General features: G+C 26.0%; 1 pseudogene; it reads left to right on the top strand.

The window, feature by feature from the left end:
- Positions 1-13,838: 13,838 nt before the first annotated feature.
- Positions 13,839-25,529, top strand: LOC145846537 (cationic amino acid transporter 4-like; annotated as a pseudogene).
- Positions 25,530-26,183: the final 654 nt, after the last annotated feature.

Consider the following 26,183-nt stretch of genomic DNA (forward strand, 5'->3'; position numbering starts at 1 on the left):
ACACTTCGGCTTTACAGCCGAAGCGACGAAAACAAACCCAAAAAAACCAATAAAAAACAAATAATAACAAACAGTAAGTCAACTAAAAAAGCCAAATTCAAACGAGTTCGTTACTGTTAAAGAGAACTTGAGAGAAGAAAATGAAATAAGATGACTTTCTAACGCTACAGAGCGGTTACAAGATCTAATATTAAAAATGTTATTAAAATACTGTTCAGCACAAGGATGCAACAAATAGATGATTCCAAAAACTTAATAAAAAGTCGTATGTTTTAGCTTAAAACCTTACTTTCGAGTAAATTTTAAGTAATCGAGTTTTTGTATTTATAAATATAGTATTAAGTCGGTCAAGGGTTAAATATTTATTATCCAAGGACATAGAATCTAAGAGCAGCAGTTACAAGGGTAATATTTGCGGTTATGTTTTATCCGATTTGTATAAAGTTTTCATCTTTAAAATTAAAATTTTAATATTTTGAAGTTAAAAAACGTTTGCATGTATGTTCAATAAATACAATGTCGTTATAATAGTTGTTCTCTTTTAAAGCTTTATAATTTTTTTAATGTAAGTCACGTTGTCGTAACGTTTTATTTAAAATAAATTGTATCTCTACATATACAGTAAAACTTCATTCTATGCTTTTTTTTTTTTTGATAAAAAAAATCATTTTCTAATATTAAAATCAATATAATTGTTTTTGATGCAATACAAAACATTTAATTTATTATTCTTGTGTAATTTAACTCTAGATTTGATTTTAAATTGTGCTACTTTTTATTTTGAGTTGCCCATTTTTCTTTATTCAAGTTATCAAATTTTTGAAGGCAATTTTTTTTTGATTAGATTAGTGTATATAGCGCTAAATTAAATGTATATCTATAGCATGATATTCTAGGTATGTTACTCTATTTAGTGTAACACTTTCGTTTCTTATAGTTTCAAAAAACAATTAAATTGTTTTCTTAGTCAATGGTGAGCTTTTATTGATCAGTTTAAATTGGGAGAATTCTAAATTTTGTTCACGTGTTAATATAACATAACCAGTTTTTAACATTGCTTTTTTAATTTAGCTTTAAAATGTTTTTTAATTTAGCTTTAATCTCAGCTTTAAAATGTTTGTTTTTTTGAATTGTATTAGTTATGACAGTACATTTATCATTGAATAATATAAAATTGTATGGTGGAAAATAAACTTTTTTTGTTTTGTATCCAACTTCTTATCAAAAAATCAACAATACAATATTAAAAAAGAAAGCTTAATCTAAAACTATATACTCAATATAACAACTACAGTAGGAGCTAATATATTTATAACCAAAAAAATTATCTATAAGTATAAAATAATTGTTATTTCAGACATGCCACTCTTTCATTCAAAAACTGTTCTTAATAATCAATTAATAAGTAGCTTTAAAATGTCCAAAATTATAGTTTTTTTTTATTCTTAAAAGGCTAAAAGAAAATTAAATATGCTTTTTAGTGTTAATAAAAATTAAAGTATAAACTTATAGTTTACAAATATTGAAGATTAACTAGATTTCACCTAATGTCTACTTAAAAAACTTCAAATGTTTATTTTATGCTATGTCAATGTTTTAAATAAAAGTAAACGTACAGTTATCCTGGTGTGATTTGGACTGTGATTATGTTCATTTTTGATTTCTTCAACTCTATCATCTCTTACAACAATCTGAGTTATATTTTATAAAAATAATTTAAACAATTATTTTTTTTACTCAACTAACTTAATTTACAATAAGGCAGCTAAAAATACAAACAATATAAAATTTCAAAAAGGTTTGCCACCGACTTTTGGAAAATTTTCTCCAGGTTTTTCAAAGTACTTGTTTTTGGGTCTGTTTTTAGTTTAAATTGAAGTTTAAGGTAAACAGTATAAAAACATTGAAAAATACTGTGAAACTACTTCAAATTTTTTTATCTTTATAGTAGATTCTTAAGTCTAATCTAAATATTTATACTTGACATGTAAAAATTGTTTAAATTCCATGTTTTTTTAAACTTTCTCAAATTGCAGGTTTTTCCAGGTAAAGGGACAACCTTGTTTCAAATGAATAAGTTTTAAATAAAGATTAAATTTTTAGTTTACATTTCTTATTATTATTAATTTAACTCTATTATACTAACCCTAGCAGGACACTTAAAATCTTTCCAATATTCTTCACATCTATAAAATGACACTGTTAGATCGTTTTTCTTCTTTGAGGTGAAATTATACAAAAAACCTTTGGAGCACGCTTTCAGCTTTCCTCTTTCTGTCCTCACATATTCAACTTGATTCACTAAAGAAATTTAGTATTTGCTTTAATAAACTTTACTTTTTCATCATATCAAAAATTCACACACAACTATTCTTATAAGTATATTTAGGTTTAAGTTTAAAATTCAATCCAGTTTAATAAATATTGTTTTATTTTATTCTTCTACTAAGGTGAATTCAAATAATGTATAACATTTTTATTACTTTTTGTATGAATGCATCATGGGAGATATATTATTACCAATTAGAAATAATTAGTAATTGTAACTATTAATTTTAATTTTTATTAATTTTAATTAACTACCAATTTTAATTTTTCTAGATTTTTTAATCGATATCAATCGACATAACTAATTAAAAATTAAAAATAATTAACGAGAAAATTTAATATCCCTTAAATTGTGTTAATAAAAAAGTAATAAGTTATCATGTATGTGTGGTATTGTTTTAATACAAACAGTAATTGTTCGACTTATACTAATTCGCATAATTTTTTTTATAACGAAAGTAATACTTTTAATTATACAATTGAATTGAATTGTTATCGTCATAAGCATAGTCACTATAAAAAAGTACTAAAAACGTATTACCAACAGTTTTTAAACATTAAATCTTGTAAAAAATAAAATTATTAAATACACTGTTTACTTTAAGAAAAGTTTGACTATAAAATTGTATGTCATTAAAAGAATACAAACATTTTAAGTTTAAAATGTTGATATGGTTACTTATTTAAATGTTATTTTCTAATTTTCTTAGCATATGAAATTAAAATATCATGTTAATATGGTAAAAAATATTACCAATTTCAGCTATAAGACATCGAAATACTGTATTGTAATACTCGATTTAGTTTTTGCAATCAGAACTCGGGTTTTGGTCTTGTCACCGTGACTCGGTCCCTCAATGTCTTTTAATTGACTACATTGCATAATTCTAGTTAGACTATCGAATTATTATTTGTAATCAGTTTATTTCTTATTTATATTATATATGTATTGGAAAAGAGGTTTTGTTAAGCAATATCTTGTTAAGTAATGTTTTAATGATGTTCAATATAATTAAAAAAATTAACTTTATATAAAACAGTGATAAGTGACTAATTTTTGTTTTAAATTACATCTAATCTAAACAAATTAATTTATAGAGCTATGCTTTTCAAATAGCAAATTTACTTTACATCATTACATAAAAACTTATTGTTATTTTTCAAATCGGTTTTTGCTTATGTTGTTAATTCTATTATTGTTATTATTTATTTTGCTTATTAAAAGCTAAAATTTAACAGTATTTATCTTTAAATTTTCGTTTATAATAGTTAAATTGAGTTATGGTTGAATTAAATTCTTTGAAAGTATTATAAAAATATACAATAGTTTATTTATCTATTTAAATTTAAAGTTGTTTTCACTTTTCAGGAAAAATTTTTTGAATAGAATAAAAATTAAACTCTAAGCACAAAATACTGATAAAAGTAAACGTTAAAATTACTAGCGTATTACATTTTGACTTTTTTTTATAGAGTTTGTAATATATCATTCAATTATTCACATGTTTCCTATAAGTATAGTTGGTCCCTTTTTTACATTAGTTTAAAGTTATATAAAATTATTAGTTCTTATGTAACTGAACAAGAACATTTTAAACACAAAAGTCAATTAATATTCGTTTAGTTTGCTTTTATTTCATTTCGTTTAATTGATTGTTTTATAACTAAATATTCAGATATTTAAATGATAAAAAAAAATGTAATTGCTCATAAGAAACTTATAAGTATATAATGTACGACTCGATAACCGATAAGTTTTTTTGTACCCTAGGTCTTTAGACCAAACTTTTTGACCGCTTTTTTTTATCTTTCAATTAACAGTAAAAAAAAAAGATGTTTTATATACTTACAAAAAAACATAACACATATTGTTTAAAATTATTTAATTTTATGTCTAGAAATATTCAAAAAATTTTTAATATTATCTTTATAATCGTTTATATCTAATAATTTATTTATAATTTAGCAAAATTTATACATCTTTAGAAAACTAAAAACATAATTAAAAAAAAACTATAGTATTTAAAAAAAAATTAAACAATTGATAAACTTTTCAATTCTCATTATAAAATTTATTGAAGTATTATGTGTACACTTTAGTCGTCTTAATAAAAAAGTTCAATTGTCGTAGTTTGAATTATCCGAATTTTGAGTTGTCGTAGTTTGAATTTTTAGAATTTGAGTTGTCGGAATTTAAATTGTCCGAATTTGAGTTGTCGGAGTTTGAATTGTCTGAATTTGAACTGTCCGAATTTGAGTTGTCGGAATTTGAGTTGTCGGAATTTGAATTGTCGAGTTTGAGTTGTCGAAATTTGAACTGTCCGAATTTGAGTTGTCGGAATTTAAACTGTCCGAAATTGAATTGTCGGAATTTGAGTTGTCGGAATTTGAGTTGTCGGAATTTGAATTGTCAGAACTTGAGTTGTCGGAATTTGAACTGTCCAAACTTAAGTTGTCGGAATTTGAATTGTCCGAATTTGAGTTGTCGGAATTTGAGTTGTCCGTATTTGAGTTGTCGGAATTTGAATTGTCCGAATTAGAATTGTCGGAATTTGAGTTGTCGGAATTTGAGTTGTCGGAATTTGAGTTGTCGGAATTTGAGTTTTCGGAATTTGAGTTGTCGGAATTTGAGTTGTCGGAATTTGAGTTGTCGGAATTTGAATTGTCGAGTTTGAGTTGTCGGAATTTGAATTGTCAGAATTTGAATAGTCGTGCACCCATTGAAAATTCTTTTAAACGTTTTATTACCTACAATAGAGTCTTATTTCCTTTAGAACATTTTAACTGCTGACTGTCAGTATTAGTATGTACCAGTGGCGTCGCGTGGTATTTTTTTTAGGTGGTGCAGAATTTAAAAAAAAATCCCCTTCTTTAAAACTTTTTTTTTTATCTTAAATAAAGAACTTTTTCTACAACAATTACATAATGTAACTTGGGAAATTTTGTTTAAAAATAAAACATTAAAAAAAAAAAATTATTTAACAAAATAACTTTTCACAGATTTTAAAAATTCAATATATTTTTTTAGATATAGCTGGTCAAAGTCAAAGGCAATAAAAAGTTCCTTATGGGAGGCACAAACTAAAACAGCGCTTAAAAAAATGTTTTACCCCCCCCCCCCCCCCTTTTATGCCCTTAAAATCTACTTTAGAATTATTTGACTGAAATTATTTTATAAAGTTTTAATTTAACTACAACTCATCTTTTATCAATATAAAAAAATCATATTAACTTTTGAGATATGGTAACTCACAGTCAGAGGTACAAAGGAATCCTTATTAATATAATATAAACTCAAACAAGAAATAAATCAAATCACTAAAATCATATCTTTTTTTTAATAAGTTGGCCCTCAAAATCTTTAGATGTTTCTTTTATAAAAAAACAAATTGCTGAAATAGATATTTGAAACACTAAGAAAAAAAAAGTTATAACAAAAGTTTTTTTTGTATATATAAAATTATATATTGATACTTAAAAATTTAAAATTTCTCTTCAACAAAAGTAAACAAATTTTATAAAACTTAGGATGAAAAAGTTTGATAAAAATTGCTTTAAGAATGATGGAGAATATAGGTTTTCAGTAAAATTGTATTCTTTTGCTGTTTTGATTTGCTCCTTATATAATAAATCATTGTACTCTCTGCTTTGACCGGTTGTAACTAAAAGTTTAATTGGAAATTTCAAGTTTATTAAATAGTAACTATTAGCTTTTTGAAAAAGTTAAAATAACAACAACATGTAAAAAAGTGCCTATAAGCCTTCCCCCCCCCCCCCTTACCCCTCACTATTTTGCACTTATTTTTTTACAAACATTAAGATTTTTATTTACTTTTTTTCTAATTTTAATGTTTTTTTTGGAGGTTTAAAATTCAATAGTTTAAAAGGGTATCTTTTCTTTATTTAATTTTAATATGTTTTTCATTTTGATGACAGTATTTTTCTCAGGAGCTCAATTTTTTTAAGTTTAGTTGGTGAGGCTGTTGAACTTTTAAAGAATTTTAAAAATAATTTATAAATAAGTAACCTTATAGCAGTAAAAAATTGGTTAGTTAGTTTTCATGTGGCCATAGGGGTAAAACACTTATTTTTTAATTTTAGATAAGCTTGTTATTTTCAGAGTAAAAAACTAAAACTGCTTTAGTCAGCCTGAATATTTTTATAATTTGGTCTGTTTTAATTTATCTTGGGTCATCTTGAGTCTTTAACATTTCTAAGTTATCCTGATTATGAGGCAAGGCAACCATGTTTCAACAATTTTATCTAAAACTTTTGCTGTGTTTATGAAAAAATTAAACCAAAAGTCATATAAAGTAGACTAAATTTTCCTAAAATGTTAAACTACTCTAAGTAATCAAAGTTTCTAAGTTAAGGCTATTTACTTTATTTAAATATGTGACTGTTTCAATAATACTAGTTTTCATTTAATATAAGTCTATATTATTTTTCTAGTGAACTAGAAGTTAATAATAAACTTCTTATTTTTTTTTCAGAACTTAAACTTTACACTTAAATATAATTTAATTAAATATTTTATTAATTTTATGATAACAATAATCAATTTATAATTAAGTTTATGTATGCAGATTAAAATAAAAAATAATTTCTTAGACTTTAGTGATTTGAGGTTTTTATCTTTTTTTTTTCAAAATATTTGATTCATGACAAGTTTTGTTCTTTTTATTGTCCAGTTTTAATAGAAGTGATCTGTTAAATTTAAAAAAACCATGTGGGTATATAAACTCAAGTTTAATCCTTTGCAGTAGCTTAGCTTTGTTTTTATTTTATGTTTACAATAGCTTGTAGATGACACTTAAGCATGTCCCTGTTTTTAGGGAATTTTCAACAAAGGTTTACTTACCGCAAGATATTGATTTTGCGGTAATTCTTGAAGAAATTTTGCTTTTTTGAGTTCATTTGCGGCAGTCAGCTAAGAGTTTGCGGCAGTGAAGTGGGCAAAATGGTCGTTTTCAAAATTGGAGTTTTTAAAAGAGATTTCGTTCTAAAAAATAACGAAAACGCTACAGATACTTTTTTTTTTCTTACAAAATTTCAAGGTGGTGCAGTTGCGGCAGTGCAACACCCCACGCGACGCCCCTGGTATGTACTACATACTATGTAGCATACTGTAGTTATACCAGTTAATGTTTGTAAATTAATACTGTATACAAAAAAATGTTTGTTATTGTTAATATTTAATTAGTTTATATAAAGTTTATATTTATAGAAACTATTAACATATCTTCTATAAATAATCTTTTATTCTTCAAAATAATATTTTCAGAACTCTATATAACTGCATTGTTAATTAAGTTGAGAAAAACGACGTTAGTTTTTATAAAATAAAGTATTTAGCAAATATTTGATGTTAAATCCCAACGAACTTGTTTCGTTCAGATCTCTATGAATAAACACTGTTGAAAAATTATTATCTTTCAAAGTTTAATTTTTTAGTAAATATTAATTTAAAAAAACTATATAATAAAACATTATCTGTTTAAGCTTTAACAGTTTGTTCAGTAAAACTATTTTAAATTTTTTTTGTAGTATTTAGAAGAGAAGTATCAAAAATGTTTATTATTATTTTGTTTACAATTAAATAAAATCAGACCAGACTTTTGATTTAGAACTATTTATTTATTAAAGTTAACTATTCATAGTAACTTTATTTCTAAAAATAGGTTATTGAGTTTTATTTTAATTGTAGCTAAATTTGTTTAATAAAAAGTATACTTACTAAAAATTTTTGCCAACTGATTTAATCAGACTTAAAAAGTAGTTAACAAATGAAATTTTGGCGGGAACGGGTCAGAAAAGCACGGGTGCACTTTAGCACGGTGTGACACTTTAGCACGGGGTGATACTTTAGCCCGGGGTGACACTTTAGCACGGTGTGACACTTTAGCACGGTGCGACACTTTAGCACGGTGTGACACTTTAGCACGGGTGACATTTTAGCACGGGTGACACTTTAGCACGGAGTGACAATTTAGCACGGGGTGGCACTTCAGCACGGGGTGACACTTTAGCACGGGGTGACACTTTAGCACGGAGTGACACTTTCGCACGGCTTCACTAAAGCATGGAATGACACATTTGTTTATGCTTATATGTTATGTTGGAAAATATAAAAACAAACTATGCAACATAATACTACAAGCTTTTAATATGTTTCAAATTAAAGCTTTAACTAAAACTTCGTATTTAATATTAAATTACACTAGTTACTCTATGGCAAACCTCAACTTAATAATAACAATATAAAAGTAATTTTAAGAATTCTATCAAATCATTTTATTAAGATATTTTAAACTAACGTATTTAAATATTTACTATCATATTTTAAACGTTAAACTACTTGTTTAAACCTAGCAACATATACGAGCTCAAGGTTTTTTATAACGTTATTTAATAAGATTATAGCTTAATTTAACTTCAGTGAGTAAAGTATAAATATTAATAAATACTAGTATATTAGTAAATACGTTAAATAAATGTGTAAATGTGTAAGATTTATATATAGACTGCAACAAAAGTAAATAGAACTATTTTACAATTTTCTCTGTCTATTTAGGTTATATATTCTTTTAAGTTTTAAGAAATAGCATAATTTGAAGTTTGATCAGTAAAATTTTAACTTGATTATTTTAAGCCGATTGTTTCAAAAGTGTTTGTACTCATGTTTGCATTTTACCATCTGCCGATATTGTTACTTTTATATATGCGGATTTAGCGTTTAACTGACTTAACGCGTTATTATAAGATAGGTCGTAGATAGTTTCTTAAGTTACTTTTAAATTAAGTTGACATGTTAATAAAGTCGATGTATTAAATCCGAATCAAACTTTTACTATTATCTTAATATTTTATAGGTGCTAAACGAACTATTGTTTATTTAAAAGGATTTAGAAAACAGTTAATTATTTAAATTTAGACTAGTTGTAATAAAATCGAGTCAAGGAAATGGTGTATTTACAATTAATAAACTGCGAAACATAAAGACGATAAAAAACTAAACAACATGAATGCCAACTAATCGATCTACCGAATCAAAGAAACAGAACACAAAATTTTCGTTTAAACTAAAGTCTTGAACAACTGAGCAACATAATAATGGCGTCAAGTTAACTGTGCAAAAGCACAGCTAAAATGAGCTCATAACAAATTTAATTAACATGAGAACATTTGATTAATTATAGATTTTTAAAACTAGTTACCATTTAATTTACCAACTTCTTGTTTTTCAGTACTTATTTTTGTTAATAAGTATAGTTTTTCTTAAAAAATACAGGCCACTAAAGATGTTTTCTAACGTTTTGCTACCTACAAATGATTTTTCTAAATATAATTCGAAAAACTGCCAAACTTTGACTTACAGTTTACTCCTTACTTAGATAGTATTTTTATTAAAAATAATTTTGGAAGACACACTCTTTCTTGAAATCACACTTTAAAGTGCCTAAATTGCATAATCAACAGCATGCTTGTTATATAAATAAAATTTTAAACGTTATATTAAATACAAATTTTACACGTATTTCATTAAATTACTTAAAACTATCGATGGCGCTTAAGTGTCACTCCGTGCTTAAGAATCATTTTGTGCAAGAGAATCAATCAGTGATAAAGTTACACTCCGTGTTAAAGTGTCAACCCGTGCTAAAGTGAAGCCGTGCTAAAGTTACACTCCGTGCTAAAGTAACACTCCGTGCTAAAGTGACGCCGTGCTAAAGTGTCATCCCGTGCTAAAGTGACACTTCGTGCTAAAGTGACTCCGTGCTAAAGTGTCACCCCGTGCTAAAGTGACACTTCGTGCTAAAGTGACGCCATGCTAAAGTGTCAACCCGTGCTAAAGTGTCACCCCGTGCTAAAGTGTCACTCCGTGCTAAAGTGTCACCCCGTGCTTAAGTGTCACACCGATGCTAAAGTGTCACTCCGTGCTAAAGTGTCACCCCGTGCTTAAGTGTCACCCCGTGCTAAAGTGTCACCCCGTGCTAAAGTGTCACCCACGTGCTAAAGTGACGCTGTGCTTTTCTGACACCTACCCAATTTTGGCAGCTATATGTATGCAGCATAGTTATGATGTTCTAGAAATCTGCTTAGTTAAAGCAAATTTTATTTATGTACTTACTAAAGTATAAAATATATATGTTACACAAATTTACGCTTCAAACTTTCTAAAATTCCTTTGAAATTAAAGTTATAAATCTTTATTTACAAAATATAAATCAAACGAAGTTATCTGATACTGAAGTTAAACTTAGATTAAAATAAAAACATCGGTTTTCTTTTGATCATCGTAAGTTAGATATAAAATTAATATTAGATTTGGTTAAAGAAAAGTTTTAAAAACAAGACTTTGAACAGCTTAATTATGCATGCTTTTACTTATCTATCGTTGATTAATTGACAAAAAAGCGCTTAGAAAGTTCAGTCTAAGGACCTTTTGAACGAAAAAACTTTCGGTCAGTGAGTCATAAATAAGGATATAATTTAATGTCTTGACAGATTATGTTCAGGTATTTTTTTTACCCTGAAGTCAGTTTTACTTGTTAAATATATCCAATAGTGTGTTGCATAGGTCGACGGCCTTTTACAAGTTGTGTGTCAATATCTTTAGGAAAATTTTTCCGCGGGCCAAAGTTATTAAAAAAAAGTTGTAGTAATCTAAGAAATATACTATTTAAGGCCAAAAACTTGATAAAATATGCATGCGATAATAAAGCACTATTAATTATTATCATTATATATTAAAGGCATTTTTACCTTTAATGAATAAATTACATTATTATTTAACATATTTCACTTACATAAAAACACTTTACTGTTTTTTAAAAAAAAGTTGTTTGTACCTAAAAGTACATCGCAAGCTGCAGTTTGCCGATCCCTGTAGTAGTTTAACTAAGGTGTTTTAGTAAAAAATATAAAGTAAATAAAAGAGTAAAATACCTAAGAGATTAAAAGTAACATGTAACGTCAATTTTCGCTTTTAATTTCAAATATAAAAAGTCTTGCTTTACTAATACTTTGTTAAAACAAGTTTTAGAAGTCTTTCTAGCTCATTTTTAAACAATTTACTGGATATAATCTTTACCAGCTTGAAACAACAAAAAAATCTACTTTAGTTTACAAGTAAATAATTTAAAGACTAAATATATATCCATTTAGTTAAATCTTTAAGAATTAAATCGTTAAAGATAAGTTGTAGATTAAAAGCAGTGAAAAAACTTCAGCTACTTAATTTCAATTAAAAATTTTAGCAAAAATAGATGCTGATATCATAACAAATGTGTAGTAATACATCATTTAGAAAATATTCTTTTCTTGTTGTTTAAAAAAATCTAGTTATATATCAAATAAAATTCCAATTCCAAAGAACTTAATAAGCTTTAGTATTTTCTATTATTGAGTAATTTCAAAAAGAAATAGGGTTGTTGTCATCCGCACCTGATATAAATAATATATTGCCGCCCACGTACATAATAAAAGTTTACATTTATTCTCTTTTTCTGCTCTTACTACTTAATTATAAAATTGTCGCGTTTTATCTCAATAGTTATAACAGAAAGCATAAAATTTTTGTTTAATTCTAAAAGAATTATAACATGTTATTATGGCTGAGCTTACATTTTAAGCACAAATATAAATATAGTTTTTGTACCCTGCTTAACTACTTGTGTCCCACCTTATGTTTTGTTAATTTTAAGATATAGTTAACTTTATTTTAAGCTTTAAGGTTTCTTATTTTCAACTTTTTTATATTAGATACAGCTGAAAACAGTTAAAGTAAATAAGTTACTGGTCTATAGACCAAATTTATGAGCTTCTATTTTGTTATAGTGTCTGTTAGATTATATTTTTAGAGTTCAATGAAGTTTATGTACCTTGTTTTGGTTTTTGTTGTTGTGTATACATTTTAAAGTTTTAGTTTTTTAAAATCTGTAAAGGTTTTTATGGAGATGCTTTTTCTTGTATATACAAACATATACGTTTGGATATTTTTTAGAGAAATTTTAAAAAACTTGTTTTGTTTTTAAAACATAATCAAGTCTTTTAATCGTAGCCAAACTGACGTAACCACTAAAAACAATAAGGTTTATCAAAACATAGGCTACAATAAATTTTTAAATAACCCATAACATCAATAAACGATAAGATCATTAGTTTTTTTTGTTTGTATACTGTAACAACTTGTTAAAATTATACAGTTAAAATATTCAACATAAAAATAAATAATAGCTAGTTTTGTTTATTTTTAAGCTATATAATTTGTTTTAATTTACTTCCGGCTTGTGATAGACTGATCAATATTTATTTTTTTTTTATTATATAACTAAAAACGTGTCTGTTTAATATCTAGAATTAAGTTTACTTAGATAGCATACCACCAATATTAAAAAATATCTTTAAAAACATAACTTATCGGTGTTAATTAATTAAATAAATTTATATGTATAAAACTGTTAAAGTATTTTCTTAATTTTTTAAAAATATTTGCTTAAAGTTTTTTACACTTTGAATACTAAACCACTGTTTAATAAGTAATAAAAAAATGTTGAACAACTGTTTATACTAAATAAGATTTATTTGATCGGTATTTTTTAACAAAATTTTTAACAATTTCTTCAAAATCTATATTTATCATTATAAAGTATCAATTTTTACAAAAGTTTTTAAAAAAACCATTACTTAATAAACAGAAAAAAATACCAAAACAAAAAATGAGAAGTTAAAGATAAATTGAAGGGTTTTTTAAAGTTTCTAAATAACTGAAAAAAACGTAAAAAGAAAAATTAAAGTTTAGCAAGTTGTTTTTGATTCTGAAGAAGTTTGAAGTCTTTTTTAGGCTTGTCAAAAGAGAAAAACAAAAGTGCCCTTTTTTTTGGAAACTCACTAAAATGTAAGTAGAACTATAATAAAAATTTGTATTCTATAAAAAAGGAGCTGTTTAAGTTTTAAACATTTAGAATTTAGCTAATTTTAATGGTTTAATGAAATGATAACAAACTTCAAATTTTTTAGTTTTATTGATAGTTTTATATAATTAAATTTTTAAGTTAAACAGTTATCTTTTATGATAATACATACATTTTATTCTGATTATGTATCTGTTTATTTAAAATACCTAGTAATCAAGAAAAATCTTCTTTATTAAAAAACGACTAAAAACTATAAAAGTTATACAGAGTAGAAAAAAAAAAGTTAACATTTATTGATTAAGGTTTAATAGAAGGAAAGAAATCAAAAAGGTATAAACCAAGTTAAAATAAAATTAAAAATGATATTTACTTAGGAAATTGTTTTCATTTGTCATAAACAAGGTTTTTCGTTTAAAAAGAACTTATACAACTTGTACAACTTTTATTTTCTTAACTCTACTATGAATTTTGCAAGCATATTTTAGAAAATGATCGATACATTTCTTTATTAGCTTTTTTTTTTTTCTCGATGCAGACTGCAGTTGTGGAAGTTGAAGTTTAGGTGCTCAGACTAAACAAACACTAATCGAGATGGTAGCAGGGGGAGCAGTTTTGAACTCCTTTGCAAACACTTTGAGGGAAGGATTTCAAAGGAAAAAAGATGTTTCACACGATATGATGCGAAAAGGTTCGCAACTTTATGCTTTTTTTATACTTAAGGTGTATGAATTTTTGAATAGTTAGCATAATGCGTTACAACTAAATAAAAAAAATAATTTAAAAACGTTTCTAAATTATATTCGTACGTTTTGAAAGAAAAAGCTATAAAACACTTTATAAGCATTTAATTTATATTTTAATAAATGTATTGAACAATTTGTTCGTTTTTCTACTATTCAAGTATTAAAAACATCAAAATAGCAAAAACTAAATAAAGTTCTAAACAAACTGTTATCCTCTTTAAAACCATACTAGTTTAAGAAAATAATATACTTATATGTTTATATAACGGTTCATTTAATTGATTAGAGATAAAAGAAGTACTATCCTGAACACATGAACCTCATAGTTATTTAAGCTCGACGGTAAAATTTAGCTGAAAAAGCAACATTTTAGTATAAGAATAAATTTGCTACATTATATAAATAATAAAATTAAGGTAAATATTTTCTTTTTTTCTTATCAAAAATTTAAGGTGAAAACTTCTACATGTTAATCTAGAGATAAAATGCTTCCTGTATGTTAGAAAACAAAACATTATGTTTAAATTTTAGGCAGAACCTCAAAAAATAAATCGATGTATCAGCTTTTAACATGATTACACATAGTCTGTAAGTCTATATATAACTTAAAGAGAAAAAAAAAAATTGGATTGTAAAAAATTGTTGATGTAAAAGTTAAAAACGTGTCAAGTAAACGAAAATGTGTATTTCCCAAAATGTAATCAATGCAAAAGTAAAGTATTTATACAAGAGTTTTATATTCAACACTTCATTCGTTTGTTTACATTAGAAAAATATAAACACCTAGCTTGATGTAATATTAATTTGCTGACAAATAAAAAAAATAAAATATAGCTCACACGAAATTTTACTCTCATTGTTTCAGCAAAAAGTTTAAAAAGTAGTAAGTTATTTGTCGATAACTGTTTAAGCTTTTCATTATTCATTATAGTTACGTTTAAGTTTGCTTAAAACTTAACTCTGACTAATTTATGTTTGGTGACTTGTAAAAACTAATTTGAGTATATTTAAAAGTTGACCCAAATATAAAAATTACTTAGAAACTTGTACAAACAAAGTTATTGCTAAAAAGTTTTAGCAAAATCGAGAAGTTTTTTTTAGTATTGATTTTTCTCATAAATTATTAAGAATATTTGATATGCTTTCATAACAATATATTATGCATATAATTAATTATTCAATGTTTCTATTGTAGTAAATTACAAACATTCCGTGCTCAATTTTAAAGTGCAGTACTCTTAAACTTTATAAAGTTATTCGAAATTATGCCTTAAAATATTACAGTTTTAATCGTAATTTTTACAGGTTTAAAATGTTTAATTTAAAAACTAATGTAGTTTCTGTAGAAAATTATAAAATACTGTAGACATTTTTATCCGGTTCAATATAATGAAGTATAATTTAAGTATGCTTTTAAATTTAACAAACAACTTACTACGAACATTTAAAAGTTAGTATATATATAGCTCCTACAATTTTATGACTTTTACAATACACTACTTTTATCATAACTCAAAGAATTATCACTTTTGATTTAAAAATATCGCAAGTTGTTTAGACTTATTAATTATTCATGAGTCTCTAATTTTGAATAAGTACGGTTTTGAATAAAGAAAGTTTAGCTAAAGTAAATTTTTGGAAAAAAATAATTATATAATTTAAAAAGTTATTTTGTAAGCAAATTTTTGATTTTTTTTTTTAAACTAAACATAATTTTAATTTAAAAATTGTGCAACTTTAATATAAATAATGACACTGTTGTTTAATACAATGTCTTAATAACTTTAGTTATTTTTTATGTTTTTTATATGTTTTATATATTATATATATAGTTTATTGAACGTCGAAAAACACGCTTAAAATATTTGGTCCTAGGATCTGGTATACGAAAAACTCTTTCGGTTATCGAGTCGCACACCACGGATACTTTAAACGTCTTGTCCAGGACAGTTAACTAATTTAAAGTGAGGATAATTGGTAAAAAATTATAGAACAGTTTTCAAATCACATTTTTAGCTTAACGTAAACGTTATTGACTTAGTTTTTGTTAACTTGATAAATGATAAGCTGTTAAAAAATTCAGAAAGCTTGCACATGGAATAGTTGCTAAGAAAAAAAAAGTTTGTAATAGTTTCTCAAGTTAATATTTTTCATTATACATTGTTATTAAATAGAGCATTTATCAATATTGTAACGGTCTAACAACCTTAAACATTAATCAAGAAAGCAATCGTACATAAATTGGTGAACAAAATATCTTATATAATTTTTAATACATTAAATAAATAATATTTTTTTACAACAAATTTTTTGAAAACTAAATTTAAAAAATAAAGTAGATATACAAGAACATTCGTAAATGCATAAACTATATAGTTTAACACGTTCTTTTCAATAAAGAAATAATTTATGCCAACAAAGCTACAACAGTTTTATTTTAATAACTATAAGTAAAATAAGTATTACTTGATAATTCAACAAGCTTATTGTTTAGTTAGTGAATTTTTATTATTTCAAATGGCAACAAACAATTTTTTCTTATTTTTTTTTAGTTTAGTTGTTTACATAAATGAATTTTAGATAAGTTTTGTGAACTTTTTTTTTAATTAGTGCTTTATTCATTACTTAGAGTTTAGAATTGTTTCTGGTTATTAAAACAAAACTTATTAAATATGAAAAAACAGTTTATTTTTTCCATAAACTGGCAAATATTTTTTTTGTTGAAACTACAAAAGGTGCTTACTTGAATTAAACCACTTTGGTTCCATCAAACTAAATCTTAATAAATATTATACTATAATAGTCACTAGTAATAATAGTACTAAAAATAATTACATTCTATAGCTTTTCCATAAATATAACTTTTAATTATTATGTAAAAGCTAGACTTTAAAGATAAAAAATCAAGATGCATAAAATATGTTTTTTATGAAATATAAGAAAAAAAATTAATGAAGGACTAGTGTTTATCTATATTTAATTTTTCAGACCTGAAGAGATGTTTTGGACTTTTAGACCTGACTTTTCTCGCGATAAGTGGCATGGTTGGGTCGGGTTTGTATGTTTTGGTTGGTACGGTTGCAAAAAACACTGCAGGGCCATCTATAGTGATTTCTTATGTTCTCGCAGCTGTTGCATCCATACTCTCTGCAACTTGTTATGCTGGTATAACTTTGAAGCCTGTTAAAAAACTTAAACTCAGATTTTAGACGACTGAAATTTGTTAATAATTTATTATAACAATGCTGTAAGGTTTGCATATTTTTAATTTTTAGTGAAAAAGATTCTACTTAATTGTTAGTTTTGTAACTGACTAAATATGAAAATGTTTTATATAACTTCTCTTCTTTATAAAAACTACTAAGCTTGAAGTTTTGATCATAAAAGTTTGTATATTATATCAACTTTGCAACAGAGTTTGCGGCAAGAGTTCCAGTAGCCGGATCAGCTTATCAGTTCACGTACCTCAGCGTTGGAGAACTGTGGGCCTTTATAATAGGATGGAACGTTGCGATCGAGCATGCCATATATTTGTCAGCAACAGCTAAATCATGTGCCAGGTCTGTCTCATGCAGTTGCGTGAATTTTCATGAAAATATATTTCTATAGATGATATATTCGATTCGATTGTGGTGCTAAGTTTTTCTATTGAAACAAAATTAAATAATGTTTTCCACAAACATCGAACAAATTATTATATATTTTTTAATTGCTCAAATTTCAAAAAAAAAACTTATTGCTTTTAGTTACTACACAAGCAACCGATTTAAAAATACAGCTTTTTGTTTAATAAACTTGAGCTTTTTATTACTATACAATACATAGAAAATACTAACCTTCACAGAATACTTACAAACAAAAAATACAGTATTAGGGTTCAGTTAAAACTTTGTTGCTAAGGAAACATTATTTTTCAATACTTATTCTCAATACTTCATTAAAAAAGTCAAAAGTATCAAAACTTCTAGATATTATTACGATTGTAGGTATTTTTTAATAACTCTAAAAAGTTTAAAGTTAATTAGTTTTTGTTAAAAATGGTTTTAATCAATTTTTTAGGAAGTTTTACACTCAAATTAATTAATCATATTTGACATGTTTTTAAAAAATTGCTCTTTTACTCAATTTTTGCACTTAATAAATTTGTTACAAAAATTATTTAAAAATATCAAAACTTTCATGCTGAAAAAGCAAGCTAACAGTTTATTATACTCACTGTTTACTTTACACATAAGTTTTGTTTATCAGATTTTTTTAAACAACATGGTACGATGTTATGTCTAAGACTAACTTAATTTAAAGAATCGTATGTTAATATTTTCTTATAGTTATAGTTTTTATTTTACTTTATTTATCGGATAAGAAAGTAAAGTGAAAAATTTAAAGTTGAAACAAACAAAACAGTAAAAAGATTTTCAACAACACTAACCTTTTTGCTAGGTGTAAATTTGGAATTTCGAGTGTTGTGTGTAATTTTAAAGTTTTGCTGGCGCGAAAGAGCACTGCATAAGTTCATAAATAATTCATTGAGTAAGCACCTTGCTTGTACCTTGGTTAAAACTTGTCATCACTTTTTTGGCTTCTACAACATGTGCGCCTGTTGCCTTTCCCTAAGTAGTTTGTTTTTCGGTCGATAAAACTTCCGCTCTATGGCGACCTTTATTTTATTATGTTATAACTTAGAAGTTTAGTCTAGTTTATTTAAATGCATCATTATATAAACAACTCAATGAAAAATACTGTTAAGCTTTTTTAATTAAGGCATTCGTATCGAAAAATAATCAAATGTCTTACCAGTTTGTTTTTGAGTAAGAATTTGTTTGTAAACAAAACAAAATAGTACGACTGAAACTTTTTTCACATTTAATTATCGGTTTGTTTTGAAGAAACCAAACAATTCACTATTTTATCTCAAAATTATTTAAGCTAAGTGTTTTAGTATTTAGAAAGTATTTTTTCTATTTCATTTTAATGTTAAAGGATACTTTCTAAAAAGATACTTTCTAAATACTAAAACACTTAGCTTAACTTATTTTGAGATAACTTAGTGTATTGTTTGGCTTCTTCAAAACAAACCGATAAATAAATGAGAAGATATTAATTTAAGATAATTAAATGTGACAAGAAATCAGCAGTTTTTGCAAATATTTTAAAAACAACAAACCTTTTTTATTTGAACTATTAGGTGCTTTAGAAAACTTCTGAGTGAATGGGATTTTTTTTTATTCTTTTGACTTTTGCTATCATTAAACTACCTAAGAGTTTTTTAAAACAATCCAATTGAAACAAACTGGTAGCTTATTACTAAAAGTTATTCACTTCTAAGAATATATATTTCTTTCTTTCAGTGTCTAGTTGCTATTTCTGACTATTATAAAACTCTAATTTAAGGAGTTTTCTACTATAAATAAATGCCTATTTAAAACTGACTTACAACTATTTTAAACAGTTACATCGATCAGCTTAGCAACGGTACCATCAACAATTTTTTCGCCACACAATGCCTATGAGTGAAGGAGGATTTTTGTCAGAATACCCTGATTTTTTAGCGGCATTTCTCATAATAATACTCACTTCTGTTCTTCTTTTTGGAGTTAAAATATCTTCGAAAATAAATATTTCTATCTCACTTCTTAACCTCATGGTTCTTCTGTTCATTATTGGTAATATTATTTTTATATCTTAAATTTACGAGTCCTAAATTTGTTACTTACTTACTTTTTGGTACAAGTAAATAGTATACTTTCAAACTTTGTAAACTAATAAACTTCCAGCAACCGGATTTGCACTTGGAGAAAAGAAAAACTGGACCAACGACTTTTTTCCATACGGATGGTCAGGCACCTTGAAAGGAGCGTCAAAATTAATTTTCAGTTATGTAGGCTATGAAATGATATCATCTGCCACTGAAGAAGCTAAAAACGCTGCTAGGTTTTATACAGTTAAACTTTCTAAACTTTTTACAAAAAAATAAATATAATTAATCAACTCGTCCAGTAATAAAACCTTTTATGAATTAAAAAAAACTTTTAGAATATGTAAAATGTAATAAAATAAAGACATTTTGAAAAAACTATAATGTAATAAAATCTGTATAAAACAAAAAAGTAAGTTACTAGTTTATTAATTAGAATAAAACAGTGTTGTAACTACTTTTTAAATGTAGAGTAATTAGTAAGTGTATAATATGCTTTTAAAAATGCTTATACTATAACAATGTCCTGGACAAGACGTTAAAAGGTATCTGTGGTGTGCGACTCTACGACCGAAAGGTTTTTTTGTACACCAGATCCTAGGACCAAATATTTTTAGCGCTTTTTTTTGTCCTTCAATAAACGTTATATATTAAATTTTAGAGACATTCCTTTGTCATTGGGTATTTCCGTATCAATAGTCATGGCAGCATATGTCGGTGGTGCGGCCTCATTGACTTTGATGGTGCCTTACTACGATATTGATGCATTAACTCCGTTTCCGTCAGCTTATGAGTTGAGGGGAGTTTATTGGGCGAAGTACGTCATTTCCGTTGGTGCTTTAGCTGCCATGCTGGCATGCCTCTTAGTAATCTTGTTTGTTGTCCCCCGCTATCTACTAGCTATGTCTAGGGATGGACTTCTGTGGTCATTTCTAGGTCGAGTTCATCCAGCTACTCAGGTTTGCTTGTAAACTTGTTTAAAAAAAAAAAAAAGTAACGACGAGGAAAAGTGCTTTTTGCGTATGGTTATAATCATTAAATTTTAAACATTATTTAATTAGTATGTACTTGTTTGACTTATTGTTTAACTAAAAAATACAGGCTTATTCCAATTTTTGTATTTTGAAACATTGTTTTTATCGTAAATACTTTTTAGTCTTATTAATTGAATTTCAACTTTTTACTTTTTTATCATAAAAATATAAACTAAATAAAAGCCAATTCACTTTTTATTTGTACAGACTAAGTTTTATGTATAAAGTAAAGAATTTAAAATATACTTTCTTTTTATACAATACAAAATAAAAATCAAGACATAAGGTTTAAAAGGTAAAAATTATTTATAAAAAAATCTATTTTGAGCCTACAATGTTCTAAAAATCTTAACTAATATAAACAGTAAATTAATTAAAGTTAAAACTTGCAGTCATCATGTAACAGGTACCTCACATTGCAACATTGACTGTTGCAGCAATAAGCACTGTGTTAGCTATCTTCTTCAGTCTTGAGACATTAGTAGAGTTTATTGCAATAGGCCAGTTGCTTGCTTGCAGTTTTGTTGCTTTCTGTGTAATTACACTCAGATATTCTCCAAACAACCTGTCTAGGTTAGTTAAATTGAAGTATTCTAACTAGTATAGTGTTATAGATAATATTTTAAGAAACATAAACAAGTTTAAATAACATTAAAAAACTACTTAAACGACAATTCAATGTAAATTCAAATGAAAACTTATTAAAATAATGATGAAAGTATATTTGTTTAATTATTTTAGTTGACCATAGTTCTAGGTTAGTTTAGTTACTGCTTTAAAATAAGTTAATTAACTTGATTAAAATCTATATTATATTAAAACTAGTGATGTACCGGACCCGGACTTTTTTTTCAAATTAGAATCCGGCCGGACCCGGATCCGGACTTTTTTTTCAAATTAGAATCCGGTCGGAACCGGACCCGGATATTTTTTTCAAATTAAAATCCGGCCGGGTCTGGAACCGGATTCTTAATACTCTAAGTTATTTGTAATGTAAGTAGTATAAAAACTACTAAGTACGATAATGCAATTTTATATTACTAACTAATAGCTAAGTATAATTGTGTGAAGTTTATCTTTTATGTGTTATATTATATCTAACTATATACTTTTGAATTTTGAAAAATTATAGTTAAAAAAAAAAATTTAGACTAAAAAATATTAATGTGCTGCTAAAATAATTAAATAATAAGAAAGTTTATGATATGTTATTAAGGTCTAGTTAAGATTAACAGTTAAAAATATTAGCTGGTTTGTTTGCTAATTTTCTGAACAATATTTACATTTAAATTTTATTAAAATTGAAAGAACAAAAGAAAAACTTGAAATTGAAAGAACAGTAAAAAAAACTTCAAATTGAAAGAACAATAAAATACACTAAAATATCTTTTTTGCTAAACTAATAAACTTTCCATGATTTCTTGCAACCAGAATACCACCTAATTTTAGCTAATATCAGGGTTGCCACTCTTTGCATCAAAAAAACTAACCTGAGTGATTATAAACTTTCCTGAGTCAGAATGAGGTTTTGAAAAACCAAAAAAATAATTACCTTAAGCTAATAGAAATGCTAGGTAGAGCAGCTAGCCTCAAGGTTGAACATTTTAAGTAATGTTTACAATTAAGGCTATAGGGGGGTTAAACACTTTTTTTACAAGTTGATCTTATTAAATAGAATACTATCTTAGCTACCAGATGTTTTTTATAGCTTTACAAAATTCAAAGTAGTTTTTGAGATATAAGCGGTCAAAGTCGGAGAGTTCCATAGGGACCTAATGGAAGGTGCAAGCTAAAAACGCGGAAATATCCATTTAACTAAAAATCTATTTCCTCCTAGGTTTTTAAAGCTAGGTACCTCAAATTTTCAAAAAAAAATTCCTTACATAGTTTAAAAGCTTTTGAGTGTTTGAATTTCAAATAATTGAAATTTACAAATTTATGGTCTAAAATTCAAGAAAAAAACACCTTTTTTTGAAAAAAGGGGACTTTTTCTCAACATAAAAAATTTCCTACACTCAGATTATTTAAAATTTAGTAAAGAGTAAACTATGAAAATTTTAATAAGATTGCTTAAAAACTGTAGGAGTAGATATATTTTTAATAAAATCGTTTTTTTTCGCCTTTTTAGTTTGCACCTTCTATAAGGAAGCTATTGAGCTGGCCGGCTTTGACCCCTTGTATCTCAAAAGCTACTTTGAAATTTGTAGCTGTAAAAAGTATCTGGTAGCTAAGATTAAAATTTATCAAATAAGATCAACTTGTAAAAATCAAGATGGACCCCCCTATAGCCTTACCAATCTAAAATCAATTAAAATCAAGTTCTTTAATAAAATTAACTAGAAATCACAAAATATTGAAAACTGGATCATCTCAAACTCATTCAAAATCTAAAAGAAAACTAGCCTGAGTTTTTTTTTTAAAACTAAACTAGCCTAGGGCAGCCATAGATTTTCAAAAGTTCCCAAAAATTTTCAAACTAGCAGGGTTGCCACTAGTTAAGTCAAAAAAAAAAAACTAGCTAGAGTGAGTATAAACTAGCTTGTGTATAAAATTACTTTAATCTAATAATCAGTAGAACAGCTAGCCATAAGGTTGACAATTTGGTAGTAAAGTTTTTAATTTTACAACATAGGTAAAGAGTTGCATTTCTAGAATGTTTGTTTCATAGTTAATGTAAACAAATTTAAATTAGTCACGTGTACAAAATGAGCCAATCACGGTAGGTGTTTAATTTTCGAACGTATTTTTTGAAGAAAATGACTCTTTTTAATTTTTACAGGGTTTGTTTTTGAAAAATACTTTTCTGTTTGCTCTTTTTTACTAACTATCAGAATCGGCCGGATCTCTGTTAGGATCCGGCCGGACCCGGATCAAAACTGTTTTTCAAATTAGAATCCGGCCGGAACCGGATCCAGATTTTTTTTTCATATCAAGATCCGGCCGGATCCTGATATCAGACTAAAATGGCAATATCCGGCCGGATCCGGACCCGGATAGTGAGTCCGGTACATCACTAAATAAAACTAAATACAACTAACATATACTCATACAACTTGTCTGTTGCAGTCTTTCGAGATCAGATAAAGTTGACGAAGAAATAACACCAACGATGGCAATGAAGCAGTTAGGATCGTCAGTAGATAACAAGGAAGTCGACAACAAAGATGATGACGTCATCGTGGAAAGAAGTCCCGGTGACGGATCGTGTTCAGATTCCTACGAGAACGAAAAAAAAGATTGTTCAGTGAAGTATCAGGAAGAAAAAGTTACAATAGATAGGTATGAAATTTTATTTTGTGACAAAGTTAGTGGTTTTGAGTAAAGATAATGAGTTTACTTTTTGCTCATAACTAAAAGCTATTGCAATTATTCATTAAAGGTACGGTTAAAACTGATAAAAAAGTTCTTATATTAAAAACGTTAGAGGACAAAAGACGTGTTAAAATTTTTGATTTTTTTTTTCAAAAACTTTAATTAAGTTTAAAGTTTGTACTTTTTGCTTTAAAGGTTGCAATCAAAGTTCTCGACTTAAAAAGAAGAATGATTCAATGCTAAGTTTTTAAAATTTTATTACAATACAATGTTTCACTCGTTTAAAAAAAACGAGATCTTCAGTTGTTTAAAATCTTATTCAAACAGATTAGTTTAAAGTTCAAGAATTTCTAATGTAATTTTACTTTTGTTCATAGTCAACGAAAAAATTAAAGAACGAAAGGTATTTATAAACATATAAAACTAGCTTAAATTTTCATATTTTTTAGAAGTTCATTATATATATAGTATCTGATTTATAGTTTTAGCATAATTTTAAGTAAACAACTTTGAATGCAAAATACTAACTATCATTTTGATTAAATATGTATTTTCAAAAGAAACAGCTGCGAAAACTATACTTTGCTGGGACAAAACAATTGTGGTACGATCAAAAAGTCAGTTATAAACTCCTCTTTTGGATCATATTTTTATTGGACATTGACGTATAGACCTGGTCAACTTGTCTTCAATGCTTTAGTTTTGGCGGTTGTCTGCTCTATTGTGATAATATCCCTTTTAATTTTCGTACCCACAAATGTTTTAGAGCAAGCATACGTAGTAATACCACTTGTTGTTCTTTTTACAGCCATAATTGCGTGTCTTCTACTAATTTCCCTGTTCTACCAAGATTCAACTATTACCACTTATAAGGTTCATGTTCGTATTCTATTTTTTATAACAGTTTTTTAGACCTCATTTTTAATAAAAAAGCAACAAATAATGTGTATTTTTTTCAAATGCTTTAGAATAAAATAAAATATTAATTAGAAAAACATTCAGTATCTCATATGTCTTATACTTTTATCGTGTTTAAACCTATATAATATTTATTGAACTTCAACACCAGTTTTTTAATTAATTTTTAAAATATATTTTATTACCTTCTATAATAAAAAACATATAAGTAAATTCAGCTTTTATCAGACATAATCAGTTTTATTTTTGAGCTATATATTAAATTAAAGTTTTTCTTTAAGGTACCATTAGTTCCATTGGTTCCCTTCTTGAGTATTTTGATAAATGTTGCACTAATAATGAAACTCAGCCCTTTGACTTGGTTGCGTTTATTCATTTGGATTATAGCAGGTTAAATGAAAGAAATTTAATTAAGAGTATATAGATTTTTGTTCCAAAAAACTAATAAAACTTAAACAATGTCTTAAAAGTATTTAAGTATTATTAACCATTAACACTAATTTTAGGATTAATCGTGTATTTATCTTACGGTTTTAATCATAGCAAGCTTGCGCCAATAAACACTGAAGATGTCCGATAAAAAGAGTTCAACATCAGCAATCAATTTCAAGCTAAGAATATAATATCTTAGCTTAAACTTCTTATTATTTTTGTAAAAGATGTTTTTATAAATTTTATTTAAAAATTTATTTTTTCTAATATTTTTAAAATTAAAACGTTTTTTCCTAGTCCCAACATTTTAAATCTTACCTTTGTGTTATGGATCTTTATTTAAGTATTTTTATCTGTATTATACTCTTTAAAATTTAGTTACAAAGTCTAAAAATGTTTTAGAATAATGATAAACAACGTATAAATTTAGTAGTAAATCTTCAAAAATGAATTTATTTTAATAAGTAGAAGTTGAATAAAAATCAATTGTCTCAGATATATTATTTGGATGTTTTAGATCATTTTATCTACAAAACATTTTAACTACAGCATACTATTAGATTATTAAAGTTTAATACATCTTTAATTTATTAAACCTTGTTCTCTGAGTTGTATGTAGAGATTATTTTATTATTTTACAAAAATTACTTTTATAATATTTTACATACGTATTTCACAACTTCCTATAATCAAGTATTTTTAATTGTTTTTCAGGTTATTTTGTTTTTATTTAATGCAATTTTAAATTAAACAGTTGAGAAAAATTTAACAATTATTTTTTTGTATTCCTACATAGCATATA

Source organism: Thalia democratica, unplaced genomic scaffold (genome assembly GCF_965202585.1).
Source record: "Thalia democratica unplaced genomic scaffold, ktThaDemo2.hap1.1 HAP1_SCAFFOLD_491, whole genome shotgun sequence".
NCBI lineage: Eukaryota > Metazoa > Chordata > Thaliacea > Salpida > Salpidae > Thalia > Thalia democratica.